Here is a 9,692-nt window from a genome sequence, read left to right as displayed (position 1 = left end):
CACCCGGTGTTTCATGTGTCCCTCTTAAGACCTTCAATCCAGGATCCCTTCACTGATCGGAACGTGGGCCCTCCTGAAACTGTGCTTATTAATGGTAGAGAAGAGTTTGAAGTAGAAGCAATTTTGGATTGCAGAAAGAGACGCAACCAGGTCCAGTATCTGGTGAAGTGGAAGGGGTATGGTCCAGAAGAGAACTCCTGGGAACCGGAGACTGGCATCCACGCCAAGAGGTTGGTTCTGGCATTTAAAAGATCTCACCCAGGTAAGATGTCCCAGTTGGGCATCCGGAGGCTGCCCATTGGGGGGGGGGCAATGTCAGGAAGATCCTCCTCACGGACGTCTGAGCGGCGAAAGTCGCAGAAGATCTTTTGCCCAGTTTCAGGAGCGTTACCGCGATCAGCGGTGCGCGCGTGCGCGCGCGGCCGTTTGACGCAAATTGGCGCCAATAGCGCTATTTAAACTGGAGCCATGCTTCAGTGCTTTGCTGCCTGATCAACAGCGTTCCTGTGCTTCCTGGTGATCCGTATCTGAACCTGAACCTGTACCTGTACCTGTATCCTGATCCATATCTGAACCTGAACCTGTACCTGTACCTGTATCCTGATCCGTATCGAACCCGGCTTGTTCCCGACTCTGCTGATTGCTGCCTGCCTCCCCGACTTTGGCTTTGTACCCGACTACTCTTCTGGATTCCGTTTCTGTACCTGATCTGCCCGCCTGTGCCTGACCTGGACTGTTACACCATCCGTCAACTGTAAGTTGCTTGCTGTTGTACTACAGGACACCTCCCAGTCCTCCGCAATATTTGGCTGTACTCCTTCTGCGTTTGTAGCCTTCTACCTCTGGCTGCAGACTACTGGACTCTTCCACTTCCGCTTATCCATTGCACCTGCATCCGTTGTTGGACTACAATACCCCTCCGTTGTTTGTCACCTCCTGCAATCACTTGTATGCCGTTGCTGGACTACAGGAACCCTTCTGCTGTCTGCTGAGCCTTATCTCACCTTTGCCTGCATTCTGACACCGGACTACAATACACCTCCTCCTTCAACGGTCTTCTGCCTCTACCACCTGCTATCCAGTCAGGCACTTGTGCCCCTCTGTGCTCCTGAGCCCCTGTCACCACTACCAGGGTCTCTCGAGTCAGAGGTTTACGAGAGGCCACTCCCTGCACTCCGGGCTCTGCTTAAAGGTACGTGACAGTTCTAGTTTGCTTGCAGTGATAAATCCAAATGCCTCGTGGCCACCAGAGGTCGTGTTAAATGCCGCATTAGCCTGTTTTAAGAAAGCAGCCATGGACTACTCAAGATTCCTTGGCTTCCTGGTCTTTTTGGTTGGAGGGCGGAGAGGAAGAACCTGGGATTCCGTCAGGCTGCTTGCCACAGCCTCCTCCTGGCTGAGACTTTCCTGTGTATGAAAATGGTACATGGTTTTAGGTGTTTGGTCATCAATCACACATCATTTTGAGCTCATGACTTTTGCAAATTGAATGTTAAACAAATAGAAAAGACTATCATTCTGACCCCAGCATTTTTTAATTCTTGTCCCAATCATTTTTGGCCACTACTGTCTATTGATAGGGATCGTAACCTGGGGGGTGTCTATAGTATATCTGTAAAGTGGTGCTTGTTTCCCATGTTTAGAACAGTCCCTGCACAAAATTACATTTTTAAAGGAATAAAAGTCCTCTAAAACTGCTTGCGGCTGTAATGTAATGGTGGGCCCTGGCAATATGGATGAAAATTATTGAGAAAAACGGCATGGGTAACCCCAGCCCATTATCAGGCCCTTTGGGTCTTGTATGGATATTAAGGGGAACCCCGCACCCAAATTAAAAAAGAAAAGGTGTGGGGCCCCCAGGCTCTATATATATACTGACGAGAAGTATACAGGCGGTCCAAACAAGACAGGGACTGTACGTTTGTTCTTAAGTTGAATCTGTTTGTAATTTGGAACACGTCAATTTTGTTAAGTGTAGCTCCAGCCAAAAAATCTATTTTTAAGCTTTTTGGATAACATAGGGAAGGGTTATCATCACCACTGTAACATTTGTTTTGCTGTCTGTGCCCCTGTTCAGAAGATTTCACCTCACTTTCTTTCACAATGACAATTAGATTTTGAAAATTTGGGGTTTCAGGAAACAAGGATTGGTGATAAAGCATCAGTGGAGATGCCTTTTTCCCATATTAACTCTTACACGAGAGAATTTCCCTTCCTAGGGGTAGATTTCCTCGCACTTCCTGTTGTCTCCCTCCGTTTGTAAGTAGGAGTTGTTTGTAAGTCGGATGTTTGAAAGTAGGGGACTGCCTGTATATACTATATAGCCTGCCCTATATACTCCTCAGAAATTTGGGCCTTGGGTGTTGGCGGTACCAGAACACTGTAAGCCCTCACATTTACGCTTGGTGGGTGCTGGAACGGGCCCTGCTGTGAAATATTATATCAAGAATTGTAAATACATGCCCCTGTTGAACAGGGGAATAAAAATTGGGCTTTAGGCACTGGTGCTGGTGCCCAGAACCAAAAATTTTCTTAGAAGCTATCAACATGAATATTGAGGAGGAATAGGATAGCCACTCAGCATAACAGGATAGTCCCTCAGCATCAGCATAGGCAGTCTTCAAGGGATCTCACATTCATAAAAAAAATTATTCGGTTACATCAGCATCAGGTGCTTGGTAGCTGGTGATCCAAGACTGATTCATTTTTATGAGGATGAGCCAATCAACTGAGTCTGTGGACAGGCGCACTCTGTGGTTACAAAGCCTCCAGCAGCACTGAATGTGCATTCAGAAAGAACGCTGGATGCAGGATAGGCCAGTAGCTCAATTGCATACTGTGCAAGCTCTGGCCAGTGATCCATCCTCAAGACCCAGTAACCCAGTGGATTTTTGGTTGGAAAGGTCTCCAAGTCTGATCTTGCCCCTAGGTATTCCTGCACCATGTAAATCAGACGCTGGCGATGGTTGCTGGAACTGATCAAACCTTGGGGCTGCAGACTAAAAAATTGTCTGAACACATCAGACGGCCACCTTCTCCACCACTCCTTCTGTGACTGACTGAAGCCTCAGAAACATGTTGTCCAGGAGGACCAGGAAATTGCAACCTGTCAGGCTCTGGAAATGCATTGCAAAAACTTTTCTGTAAGGCTTCCTGAAGTTGTTTCATCCTCTGCTCCCTCTGCAAAGGCTGGATAAGTTCCACAACTTTACCCCTGTAATGTGGATCAAGAACGGTTGCAAGCCAGCACTGCAGATCACTCAATCACTTGCCTGCCTGAAAGTGTATTTGGAAACCTACATCAGCAATGGCCTGCAGTCAGATATAGGCTTGGCCAGACTAGAATGCAGTGGATATATATTTGTAGGAGGCTGTATATATATATTTTATGCACTGCGGATCACTGAATCACCTGCCTGCCTGCCTGGAAGTGTATTTGAAAACGTACACCAGGAACTATCTGCAGTCAGATATAGGCTTGGCTAGACTAGAATGTAGTGGATATATATATGTTGGAGACAGTATATATATTTAATGCACTGCAGATCACTGAATTACTTGCCTGCCTGCCTGAAACTGTATTTGAAAACGTACACCAGCAATGGCCTGGAGTCAGATATAGGCTTGGCTAGCCTGGAATGCAGTGGATATATATGTAGGAGACAGTATATATATTTTATGCACTGCAGATCACTGAATCACCTGCCTGCCTACCTGAAAGTGTATTTGAAAACGTATACCAGTAATGGCCTGCAGTCAGATATAGGCTTGGCTAGACTAGATTGCAGTGGATATATATGTAGGAGACAGTATATATATTTTATGCACTGCAGATCACTGAACTACCTGCCTATATCCTGCCTGAAAGTGTATTTGGAAATGTATACCAGCAACTACCTGCAGTAGGATATAGGCTTGGCTAGACTAGAATGCTATATATATATATGTTGGAGACAGTATATATGCTTTATGCACTGCAGATCACAAAATCGACTGCCTGACTGAAAGTGTATTTGAATACATACACCAGGAATGGCCTGCAATGAGATATAGCTAAACATGATACAATATATATATATATATATATATATATATATATATATATATATATTAGGGTTGCACCGATACCACTTTTTTAAGACCGAGTACGAGTACTGATATTTTTAATGTCACGTGACAGTGGCACTAATATCCAGCACTGACTTTTTACTTTTGTTTTGGGAGGAGGGTGGACGGTGTCAGTGTTTTTTTTTTATTATTGTTACAGTTTAACCTTTTAAAGTATTTATTTATTACAATACTTTCATTTTTTTTATCAGCCCTGTGGGGGGGGGGGGCTTTGGTGAGATATCAAGGGTCTTAACAGACGCCTGACATCTCCCTTTTGAGACACAGAAAGGGACTGGGACAAGAATTCCCAGTCCTTTTCTCAGCAGCCTCAGCTGCACTGGAGATGAATGGACAGGAGACAGAGGCTCCTCTCCATTCATAAACGGAAGTATCTTAAACATAGTTTATGATTCTCAGTTATGAATGGACAGAGTCAGTGATCTGTCGGCTCCTTCCTCTGCTCTCCAACCTGAAAGATTGACACAGAGGGGGAATGGACCGGAGCACACGGAGGGGGACCGGAGCACACAGAGGGGGCTTAGAAGCACATGGAGGTGGGACCGAAGCACACGGAGGGGGGGACCGAAGCACACGGGGGGGGGACCGGTGCACACGGAGGGGGGGATCGGAGCACACGGAGGTGGTGGGACCAGAGCACACAAAGGTGGGGGGACCGGAGCACATGGAAGGGGGACCGGAGCACATGGAGGGGGGACCAGAGCACATGGAGGGGGACCGGAGCACACGGGGGACCAGAGCACATAGAGGGGGGGACCGGAGCACACTGAGGTGGGGATCCAGAGCACATGGAGGTGGGGGACCGGAGCACACAGAGATGGGGGAGTGGAGCACACGGAGGAGGGGGGACCAGAGCACACTGAGGTGGAAGGAGCGGAGCACATGGAGAGGGAACCGGAGCACATGGAGGGGGACACAGAGGGGGACTGGAGTAGTATACAGGCCCAGTCAGGGGTTGATCGGTGCGGCGGTGGGGGGGTTGCAAGCACCAATTCCCCTGTATAGATTTCAATAAAGCAGCTGGAAGCCGCTGAGGGGAGAGGAGGAGAAGCAGCTGTCAGCTACTTTATTGAAACCTATACAGGGGGAATCTATGCTTGTAACTCCCCCCCACCACCGCACGATCACCCCTGTCCAGGTATCGGGGGAAGCATTGGGAGCATTTGCCCGAGTACGAGTACTTGGGCAAATACTCGGTATATATATATATATATATATATATATATATATATATATATATATACACAAAATACACTGCAGCTAACTGAATCAAATGCCTGCCTGAAGTAGATTAGAAACAGTACAGCAGGAATGGTCTGCAGTGAGATCTAGCTAACTGAATAAACTGCCTGCTCAAAGTAAATGAAATTACACTCTCTTTCTCTGTATCTTTCTCTCCGCCAGCAACACACTACACAAGCCCGACGTGCAGGCGGCCTTATATAGTGTGGGGCATGGACTTAACCCCTTGAGCCATAATTGGCCAAAAGCACCCTGCCTTTCGCCAATTATGGCTCTCTTTTCTTACGGTGCTGTGATTGGCCAAAGTATGTGGGACATAGTGCATGCTTGACCAATCATCAGCCCGCAATGCACTGCGATGATGCAGTACATTATGGGCACGTGACACGCCGCTTGAGTTTGGCGTGAATGCCCCATAATGATCGATCTTCGAACAATCGAACAGCTGATGTTCGAGTCAAACTCATGTTCGACTCAAACTCGAAGCTCATCTCTATCTATTGATATGTTAACCACTTTGTTAAAGCTGAAATTAGTGATCAATAACATCTAGTTAACATCATTCAATTTGTGACAAGAAATATGTTCAACAATGCTATACCTGGGTCAAGCTGGGCTTCTCTACATCTTCTTCCTGGGTGGAAGGCCCAGGTTGGACTTCAGAAGCCTCAGCTGATGTGGAATGAAGTGTTGAAGGAAGTGTTGATAGTGATGGCCTGGCTCCTGTCTGGTCTGACAAAAAAAGCAGTCTGTTGTAGTACCACAGCCTGGGGACATATACGCCATCAGCTGCTGCTCCAGATCTCATGGAATCCTGGACCTTCTTGCACTCCCTATTATATGTGATCCTAGAGGTAGCAATTTTGCTCTTCAAATAGTTCATGTCTGCCATGGGATATACAGGCTTTCAATTGGTGTTTATTCAGCGCTGCCTTCCTCTTTTGCTTGTTCGAATAGTCCCTGCATTGGACTTGCCAGAGACATGGCGGTTCCCTGTACTTGTCTATGAAGTTGGGCAGGAAGTCAGGGTTTGTGAATTTATCCACCATTTTATCTGCAAGACACAACACAAGACAAACCTTAATATCAGGCTAAACTCTCCTAATCTTGTCCCAATTTCTCAATCACAATATCTAAATTTTAATATCTCAAATATAATAGCCTCAATCTCTAAGCAGTATAGGCTACTAACCACTGATGCCCCAAGTTACAATTGTACCTTTGTTTGAACGATCGGCACTAATGATCCTCCGTCCTCCACTCACAGATCATACATATGTCGCCCGCGTGTTCTGCTTTATATACACTGTGCATGTGTGAAACTCTGCCCCTGTCCTTCTTTCTAGTGTATTCTCCATCTCTTCTCTTTTGGGGCAGTGGGAGATCACATGGTGGAGACACAGCAGGTGTGTGCTGTTTTCAGCAATGACGAGGAAAGCTTGGAGCAAGGCTGTTCCAGATCCAGGAGGAGATATAAGGCCTCAAATATGTCCTTTGAAGAGATGGTGGAGATGGTGGACATCTTGAAGAGGACAGACTATGATGGGAATCATGGACCACACGGAAACCCAAATGTGAGAAAGGCCAAGATCATGACTAAAATTGTGAGAAGTCTGCACAGGACTTTTGGGGTACGATGATACAAGGAGCAATTGAGGAAATGCTGGTCAGACCTGAAATTGAGGGAACAGGATCAGTATAGAAGGATCAAGAAAGTGCTGCAAAAACGTATTTGTCGTGTGTTCCTATTATTATTATTATTATTACTTCCATGCTGGTACATGTGCTTTTCTTTACTGTTGTACAGTTTAAAATGTCAAGTTTGAGGTTTGTGGGCACAGTATAATCATTCGTATTAAGCATCATTAATTCGACCACTAATACAACGTTTTTGGCAGATGCAGGTTAACTACATTTGTTCATGCCTATTTTGATTAAAAGAAGTTTATTACATTGTTGTCTAGATGTGTTTGAAACTAGAATGAAATTACAACATGATTCAGTGTAAGGAGAGGACACTCAGCAGCTTTTTACACATCTGGACGCAGGATCACTAGTGTGAGACACCATAACAATCTTTTATGGTGTCCCACGCAGGTGCTCCAGTGGATACTAGGCGTCTCTCCATGTGTGAAACTTTCACAAAACAAGTAAGTATTACAGCTTTTGAAAGGGAAAAAATGTTGTCTTCAGCTTGGAACTCTGCAATCAAAACAGACAATTGGACGACACTTCCAAGCAATGTTTCATATTACTATTTCTAGCCTCAAGTATACCATTTTTGTATTCACATAGGGCAGAAAAGAATTGTCTCATCTGAGGACACCAGGAACCCAACGCTCCTGAAGATGGGGAACTCAGCACACAATCTGAGGATGTGGATGCAGAACCCGAGGATGTGGATGCAGAACCTGAGGATGTGGATGCAGAGGTTCAGGAAGTGGTCGAAAATGGTGTCCACAACAGGTCAGTGTCTCAGACCACATCTTCAGGTAATAGATGTATGCCTGCATATTTATAATACATGGTGTGTTTTATTTTCATTTTTAGGTGATGTGGATGTTGTGGAAGAAGAAACTCACTTCAACAGTGCTAGTGCACAAGTACTCATCAGTGAGATCATGGTGTGCAATCGGGACTTAAAAAAGGTCAAGCAAAATATCAATGATGTTCAAAAAAGACTGACCAACATCATTGATGTTTTAGGCAAAATCTAAAACCCCCAAAAAAATGAAAATGTTGTCGATATTGTTGCACGTTTTTTAAAAGTTTTAAAGTAATTGCAAAGCCAAATTTTGAAATGCACACAATGTGTCAACATGGGCTATCTGCCATCATGGGATATCAATGTACGCGTTTTGTGGGTGCAACCCCTTCCTCAAAACTAAAGTAGGTGAGAGAAAGGGCTGCACCCCTGAAACACATCCATTGATCCCCTTTATGGGAGCAAGTACATTTTGACACATTGTGGCTTATTTAAAAAAGCGAAACCACTTTTCACAACAAGTGCAATGCAAGTGCATTTGAAAGTGCACTTGTATGGCAAAGTACACACTGTCCAAATTGAAGCACATTTTTACGTTCTGCAATTACCTATCGAGATAATAGGAGAGCAAAACTTTAAACAACACTGTTTGAAAGTATTCAGGCAGACACTTGTACTACGTGCTTTGGTGAATTCATCCATAAAAATGAACACAAAAGAGGTAGGTATAGTGTGTATGGGTTTGGCAAAGTCAGCAGACTGAGTATTGGTATCGGTTGACTTATAGGTTAGGGGAGGGAGGGTTCCAAATTAGTTTTGGCCCCAAAAATAAAGCCTCTTGCACCCTGCCTGAACTTAAAGAGGGATTCCACCAAAAAAAAATATTAAAAGCCAGCAGCTATAAATACTACAGCTGCTGACTTTTAATAAATGGACACTCACCTGTCCCGGGTTCCAGTGATGCTGGCAGCCGAGGCCGATTGATCGCTCGGCCCTCGGCTGCTGCCGCCACCATTCTAGGTGAGGGAATCAGGAAGTGAAGCGAATCGGCTTCACTTTCCAGTTCCCTACTGCGCATGCGCGAGTTGCGCCGCGCAATAGGAAATCTCCGCGCTGTCACTGGGACCCGTGTGTGTCCCAGCAGACAGCGCGGCAGGGCAGGAAATGGCGTAGACTCCCAAGGGAGTCTATGCCCAGAAGTGGGTGTAAATACCTGTCTTTGACAGGTATCTCCACCCCCCTCCCCCCTGAAAGGTGTCAATTGTGACACCGGAGGGGGGGAGGGATCCGATCAGCGGAGGTTCCACTTTAGGGTGGAATCCCGCTTTAAGGACAGCAATAACATTTGGACACATTTTAGGGGGTGTTTAGGATAAGCACTACAATGGAGCTGACAAAATACATTGTTAAGTGATTAGGCTAGGTGTGTATGGGCCCAGGATAGCATGCTGGGGAGGTTAGTAAAGGCAAATATGCATAAAGGACGAAAAATGAGCATTAAAAGCTTACAGCATGCATGAGGACAAATAGGACATTTACAACATATTACAATCATGGTAATTATGAAATAATGAAATAAATACAATACATTAGAAATCATTAAATACATAGAATGTGATGTTAAAGGATAAAACTTATCTTAATATAGTCCTTTTGCAGGACCTGAATGATGGCAGAACAGGTCTCTGGAATAATGATTCCCAGGGCCTTGGGGGAGATCCCAGTTGTGAACTTGATATTCTGGAGACTTCTCCCCATCGCCAAGTACAGCAAGGTGGCGACGAGCCTTTGTTCGGGAGTGGCTTTGCGCATGCAGGTGTCCTGCTCCATAATATAA

The 9,692-nt window shown here is 45.4% G+C and overlaps 1 long non-coding RNA gene across 1 annotated transcript; it reads right to left on the bottom strand.

Annotated features, from left to right (window-relative positions):
* Positions 1–313: 313 nt before the first annotated feature.
* On the bottom strand, positions 314–9,452 carry LOC143975292 (uncharacterized). The gene is made up of 3 exons (XR_013272348.1): positions 6,590–9,452; positions 5,972–6,424; positions 314–1,407 (listed from the first exon to the last, which is right to left on the bottom strand). It is a non-coding gene; the product is annotated as an uncharacterized LOC143975292 (long non-coding RNA).
* Between the last annotated feature and the right edge of the window lie 240 nt (positions 9,453–9,692).

The sequence above is a fragment of the Lithobates pipiens genome, unplaced genomic scaffold, assembly GCF_037356315.1.
Source record: "Lithobates pipiens isolate NorthernLeopardFrog02 unplaced genomic scaffold, aLitPip1_a1.2 Scaffold_13, whole genome shotgun sequence".
NCBI lineage: Eukaryota > Metazoa > Chordata > Amphibia > Anura > Ranidae > Lithobates > Lithobates pipiens.
The sequence above is the reverse complement of the archived record's forward strand: the minus strand, read 5'-3'. Positions and strand labels throughout refer to the sequence as shown.